The sequence below is a fragment of the Mus pahari genome, chromosome 10, assembly GCF_900095145.1.
Source record: "Mus pahari chromosome 10, PAHARI_EIJ_v1.1, whole genome shotgun sequence".
Lineage (NCBI taxonomy): Eukaryota > Metazoa > Chordata > Mammalia > Rodentia > Muridae > Mus > Mus pahari.
The window spans coordinates 75,086,615-75,094,106 of NC_034599.1; the positions used below are offsets into that span (position 1 = coordinate 75,086,615).

Here is a 7,492-nt window from a genome sequence, read left to right on the forward strand (position 1 = left end):
ACAAACAAAAACCCCCAAACCAATTCAAACCAAACCAAACCAAACCAAACCAAACCAAATCCCCCAAAAGGATAGCCGAAGAGATGATGAAGTTGCTCTCTGTTGAGGTCTGTACAAGGTCTGTAGCATTACGGTCATTGTCTCATGAGAGATAATGTAGATACTGATCTTTTAAAGATTATTTGGATACACTTTCATGACTTTGATATTTTTAGTTAACGCACATATTTGGAAACATAGGTAAAAGTTTAATGAGAATCAATTGATACCAGAAGACTAAGGAAGGAAGCCTATTTTATAAAGACTGGGAAATCATATTTTGATACAAGGTTTCTAGCCCAGGCTAGTCTGGACTCCCTGGGTGAGGATGGCCTTGAAATTCTGACCTTCCTGCCTTAACCTCCTTGGTGGATTTCCGGTGTGTGCCACACCCAGTTTTTACAAGGTGCTGTGAATCAAATCTAGGGCCTTATTTATGCTATATTCCTAGCCCCAGAAGATTGGAAATGATTATTATTGTAATTTAAAAATATCTGTTTATTATTTTAAATCTATATGTTTAAGTGTTTAGCCTGTAGGTATGTCTGTGCATTCTGGGTGTCTGGTGCCCACAGGAGCTAGAAGAGAGCGCCGGATGACCTTGAAGTGGAGTTAAGGACAGTTGTAATCCACAATGTGGGTCCTGGGAAATGAACCTGGGTCTTCCGTAAGAATAACAAGTACTTTTAACTACTGAGTCTCAAGTCCCGTTGATATTATTTTGAGGCAAAAAAAATTTTTTTCTGAGCCAAACATAAAATGTGAGCGAGCATAGCAAGGAAGGGTATAACTACCACATGCAGGAATCACCAAACGATGTTCATAGTTACAGACACAAGCAAATGGCAATGGGATCCTAAGAAAAAACAAGCAAGCAAGCAGCCCCACCCATATCTCTTGTCTAAGACCAACAAATATAAAACCCTCCCAAAATTCAATATATTACACATTTGGGGATAGAACACAGTTGTATTTCTTTTAAATTATAGTATAAGCACCAGGAAAGCAACCCTTCATTTGGTTTTGGGAACAGTCATCTAACATAATAGGAAGTGTTTATGTCCTCTAGTCAGCATCTAATATCAGAAATCCAGGGCACATCTTATGTTGTTAGATTAATATCATCATTAAAAAGAAAAAAATTGAAAAATCTTTTTTGAATGAAAATAAAAAGAACAGAAAGATGTTTTATGTATAAAATATGTTTTGGTAAAATCAGAATTTGCCAGGAACTAATGCGACCAACTAAGAATGTGGGATATCCACCAGGAAGTGTATTAGTGTTGCCTCTGGGGTACCAACTAAGAATGTGGGATATCCACCAGGAAGTGTATTAGTGTTGCCTCTGGGGTAACAACAAACCTGGGAGTGACTGGGGGAAAGCTGGCTGGCGCTTGCTAAAGGTCTGCGACACTAAATAAAACCACACCAGCTTTTGCCGTCCCTGCTCCATTCAGTCTCCACTCCCCACACCAAGGCAAGACCATACCCTAGGATAGCCCAGGCTATCCCATCATTCATGCTCACTCTCCTCAGCCTCCAGAGCCCCAAGATCTTAGTTGTTTGCTATCATTCTAGGCCTCCACTCATTTCCTCCTCTGTATCCTCCGAAGGTACAGATCTATGTACCTTTTTGCTGATGTTTCCTCTCCATTGTTGGCTTTGATGACATTTTTACTGAGAATTAGCAGACAGTAAGGAAAGTCTTACAATCTTCCATCTCTGTATCTGCTTTGGCTCATTCCTCTATGTGCATGACCATGCACTTACTCTTTCTGCTATTAATGCACTTTCTTGATACTGTGTTGATCGTTGTCCATGTATACTTATGTTGTACACTGCTTCAAAACATCTGCTTATATCTCCTTTCACAACAAAGCAGGCTTTACATAAGTGAAGCTTCTAATTTCACACGTCCCCCCTTTTCTCCCTCTCTCTCCCTCATTTCTTTTATCTCTATATTGCGAAGTGCTCATGAATGTACTGGGCCATTAGTATTCTGTTTGCTAAAGGGAACACCTCACCAAAGGTGCTGCCATCTCCATGTCACAGCAGTCCTTTCTAACTGTAGGCAGTGCTGATGGACACAAAGACAATGGATGTTTGAAACCTTTGATAGACTCATACCATTAACACACTGCATTTTCTACATTTAAATCTATACATTTAACAGTCTTTTAATGGTAACTATTAATCTCTTATACACAGTGACTCACTTAAGTTTTGTTGTTGAGGTGTGAATGAAAGAATTTTTCTTTCTTTCATGACAGTTTCTTGCATAGATTCATTGTTATTGTATATGTACAATATACAATAACAGCAATCATATCACAGGATTGTCTTTTTCTTTCCTTAGGTTAAGATGCTTTCCTTTGTTTCCCAATGGTAGCCCTTTCTGACCTTTCTTTGACTTGTGTGAGTTGCCAGCATGACCACACTCGTACTTTGCGGGCCATTATTAAGTGAAATACGTTCTACTGGAGGATGAGCACTGGAATACTACAACAGTCAGTTTGATAACTAAGATAGTCACTGATTAAAGGGGAGGTAATGTGTATGCACGAGAGTGTGTACACACATGTGTGCATGCACGCATGCACAGCACACCCTCCCCACTCCACACACAGTGTGCGTACTCTTGATGAACAGATGCTTGACTACCTTGGCAGAACAGAACAGGATGGAGTGAGGTCCCGTCATGTGCAGAAATGAAAACTTTGCAGTTGTTTCTGGTGCTCTGCATGTAACAGTTTGAACACAGTGGACTGATTGATAGAAAATGGAAATCTTGGAAAGCAAAACCCTGACTATGGGAGGACCAGAGCGTGCTGACAAAGTGTGATGAAGCACAGCCCCTGTGATCACTTCTAAGCGTTGGATAGTGATAGTTTGTGGGGGGAAGAGCTAAGATTTAGCATGGGAAGGATGGGTTCTGCTTGGGTTGGCAGATTCTTATGAGACTGATGAAAAACGTTAGGGTGAGAAGAAAGGAGAATGGCATATTCGTGGATAGGTAAACTCCGAGATGACTAAGGATGTGGGTCAACATGGACGCTCTAGTTGCAGAGGGCTTTTCTTTTCTCCAGTCACTCTGCCTGTTAACCGGATTAGTTGTTCCAATGTGACAATAGCATACTTTGAAGATTGAAAATATATAAAAAGATAATCAATGGATGTAATGACTTTAAACGTTACCTTATTGTAGCGACTTTTAATCTTTTGTTTCTTTTTTATAATTTGGTTTGAGTTGCAGAAGAATGACTACTCACTAATGTAAAGGAAACCCTACAATCAAGGGATTCTTTTCCTAGGCAGAATAAACGTGAATGCCATGTGGTCTCAAGGTTCATTAGTACCCATGGAGCCCATGATAGCCTATAGACTATCTTCATCCTTGATTATGTATGTTCAAAGGGATTCAATAGTGCATAGTGATTGTGAGAAGTATTGTTTTTCCCATCCAGATTAATTGCACAAGGATGGGTACTAGCTAATCTGAAGGCCTGTGCACCACTCCTTACCAAACTCTTTCTTTTAGAGGCATGTTTTTAGCATCCCACTCCTCCAGGCTTCTACTAAGGCTTGCTTTACACTTACATTGACAGCAGTAGATGCAGGAATAGTGGAGCGGGGCCTTTCTTTGCAGCAGCTTTGCAATGAAAACAGCAGCCATTTGCACTTAGCAAATCCATTATGTTTCCCTTGGGGAAAAGCCTCAGTGTCTTAATGAATAAACTAATGGGAGCTGAGATAAAATTTACTGGAATTTATACAGAACACAGTCTCCATTTGAAGAATAGAACTGTATAGAGACAAAGTGGCTGGCATTTCAGGCCTAAACACCAATGGGAAGTTTTTAGAAAGAATGCCACTCACAGGAGTCAGGGGCTTCAGTATTTATGAAAATTCAAGACTTGTTTGTAGTCCATTTTATCCAGGTTGTGTTCCTAAATTAGTAGACTCTCAATTACATAATTGAATTTCCAAAGAGCAGAGGCAGTTAAATAGATGCCATGTTCAATGCACCTGAATATGTATCATCAAGTTAGGTTTCTCAACACTTTCTTTGGTGTTATTTGTGAAAAGCATGCATGGTAAACACTGTTTTCTGGATGCTCATGTGGAGAATGCAGGCATCTACCACTTACAGTGTCCTCTGTTCACCCACATCCGTTTTCCAATACCCCTACACAATGCCAGTCCTGTTCTATGACCTGAATGTCAAAATATGTTGGAATCAATGATACAATGAAAGGATGATAGAAGTTAAGGAAGCACCTAGTTATTTCCTTGAATGAATTATGCTGTGACTAAGCATTTACACTTGTCAGCATGTAGGCGGATTTTCAACGATGCACGGCGTTGATGCCACCTTAGTTCCTTCTCTAACTTGGGCAAATGTCATGGCAACCTTTCTCACTATTAAAAACTGTCACTTCCCACTGACTCTCCTCCACAGAGTTAGAGGGATTGTATCATCTTCTCTTTATCATAACATCTGGTTTATCTATTATTAACTTGCTGTGTCAGAAGAGAAGGGGTCAGGATCTCAGAAGACAATGATTTTCTATCCGTCCCTGTCCATGTCCCAGGCCTCTATCTTAGCCCCCTGCACTTGACCACAGAGAAACCATTCTATAAGGTAGATGCTGGGGACTCTGAGGTGAGGAGCAAAGGATCCTGAAATCATACCATGTTGTTAAGCAAGAACAGAACTGGAGTCAGAGCAAGTGATCGGTAGAAAAAAGAAGTGCGGTTTCCTTTCTGTGTCTAGAAGGGGTGAGACTTCGTTTTAGTCGACTCATCAGTGGTTTGTCTGATTCATGCCTAGGAATCTAAGTAGAGAAAGTTTCAAAGGTCTATGTCACAAATGTATGAGAACTCCCAAGTCCCTTGGTAGGGCAAGAAGGATAAGTGTAATAAAGAAGGGGAGGGGTGTTCGCAAAGTTAATTGACTCCTCTAAGCCCTGAAAAGGGATTAAAAAATCACACTGGAGCCACTTGTTTTAGAGGGTGGCGACAGGGTGAGCCACATAGCTGGCTCCCTCAGAGATCTTGGATAGTGTGACCTTTGGTTGAGGTCTCCTTATACCCAGCTTCCAGCTCAAGGCACTGGAACACACTTCTAGGAACTGAGAATGCTCTTGCTGGAGAGGCAAGGGCACATGCGGTCTAAAAGAAGGCAGTTCTGTTCTAAAAGTGGGAAAGAAAACAACCCCATATTTTCATCATGTTGTTTCTTCAGAGAGTGAGTGTTAAATTTACTCAAGTGTTTTAGCAAACATTCTAAGATACTAGGGCTTATAATAGATTTTTTTTTCATATGAATACTTGAGCAAACTCAGAAATATCTTTTCCCTTTACATATGAGCCAGTATAGAAGGCTAAAGAGATGGATATCATAAACTACAGTTAATTATAAATACTTTATTTTGAAAAGTGGTGAAAGGAGTTGGTTTAATGCTGGGCCTGAGTGGAAGTAAGCAGAGAGGTCAAACTAAGGACAGGAACATGGTAAAATTGCTAGCTAGCTGAGGAAACACCTCACACATGACTGCCTGTTTTTCAGAAGCTAACTGTAGGAATTCAGAGCTTCTTGTAGCAGCTAGACTTTTAACATTCTTCAAACTCCATCTAAGATGTATGAGATATACATCTTCTTATATAGACAAAAGCGATTCCATCAGTGAACTTATAATAACATGAAAGATGATCAGCCTGGGCCAGCAGTAGCTGCAGGTAGCAAGAAGGAGACCCAGCAAATGGGAGCGACAGAGAGAAAAGTGAAATTTCTGTCTTTGTTCATAATTACTTCTATTAAGCGTGACAAGTAGTCTAACTAGCTAATTATTCACACACACACACACACACACACACACACACGCACGCACACACACACACACTTATTCTGTATCATCTCTTTAGCCTTCTGATCTAAGACATCTATTAGAAGGTTTCTAGGAAGCTACTAAGGGTTTGAGTGCCACCCGAATAACTTTTTTTTTTTTTATGAGATAACATTTTTTTTTAATTAGATATTTTTAAATTTACATTTCAAATGCTATCCCGAAAGTTTCCTATAGTCCCCCGCCCCTGCCAAGGTGGAAAAAGTAGATGCTGAATGGGGGAAGCTGTCAGAAGTCTTGGTAGTGAGACAGGCTTGGAGAGAATCATGGACAGGAACAGATTGCCGGAGTGTTCAGCAAAGCTATGCTTGTCATCAAAGTTCTCACCAGGCTGATCACTATGTGTGCATGAAGGTGACATGTAAAGTGACTGCCGTGGTACTGTGGCTTGGGTGGCTTGGGTGGTGGGCTCTTTGTTCTCAAGACCAGTATTTGTAGAGATTCAAGTCTTCAGTCTCCCATTATAAGAGAGAGAGAGAGAGAGAGAGAGAGAGAGAGAGAGAGAGAGAGAGAGAGAGAGAATATTCAATGTTGTGACAGGGGCACTTCTCCGAATTGCCATTTTCAATAGCATGCAAGGAATTTAAAAAGTTAAACCATCATTTCATTGTAGTGTGTAAAAGTGATGTTTAAAAAGAAAAGAAAAAACAAAATCCTGTGGATTATTATCAACTATTTATGAAGTCATACTCCAATGCAGATCATTCTCCAGTTATGATGGAAGACATATTTTATACCTGCTTCCTGAGGGACTCATTTGCAGACATAGTCATGACTTCATGGAATCATCAAACAGACTGCTTTTTAGTAAATGGGAAGAAGCAATAAATCTGTCCTTTCACTTCAAAAACTGGTTCTAACTCTTGCTATTATCGTTCAAGAAAATATTCTTAATCATACTAAAAAACTTCTTTTTAAAGATAGGTTTGTATGCATCACTGCTGTGCACCATCCCAAGAAGGTCAGGAAAGGACACTGACTCCACTGAAACTGGTGTTATAGATGGTTGTGAGCTTCCCAGCATAAGTGCTAGGAACTGAACCTGAGTCCTCTGTTAGAGCAATATAGGCTTTAGCCACTGGACCACCTCTCCATCTCTAGAAAATGCTTTTTAGCAGAGAATAAGAATACCTTGTCATAAAACCTTCAGATTGAAGTTGAAGCAATGTCTAAAGTTATCATAGAAATGTCTATTTAAGAACTACAGTTAATAATCACTTCAATACTTCTATAGAAAGAGAGCGAGGTAGAAAAATGTGCTCTGTTGAATGTCTATACATGAGTTATAAGTCTGTGTGAGCTACAGCAATGCGGTTTTGGGCAGAAGAAATAACCTGCAGTGGATGGCTTAAGCACACACATGAAGAGGAGGCAAAGAGCAGAGGGGAATGGAGAAACTTCCCAATATGTGAGGCTAAAACAAAAGATTACAAACAGCAAAGCTTATGCTAGACTTTACATCATTTCTGTATGCACACACACACACAAACACACACACAGAGGTAGTGGGGACAGAGAGAAAGAGAGAGGGAGGGAGGGAGGGAGGG

At 40.2% G+C, this 7,492-nt stretch overlaps 1 protein-coding gene across 1 annotated transcript in view; it reads right to left on the reverse strand.

The window, feature by feature from the left end:
* The window catches only part of Impg1 (interphotoreceptor matrix proteoglycan 1), a 125,626-nt gene that overhangs the window by 105,834 nt on the left and 12,300 nt on the right, over nucleotides 1-7,492 (reverse strand). The gene's annotated exons all lie outside the window — the stretch shown is intronic.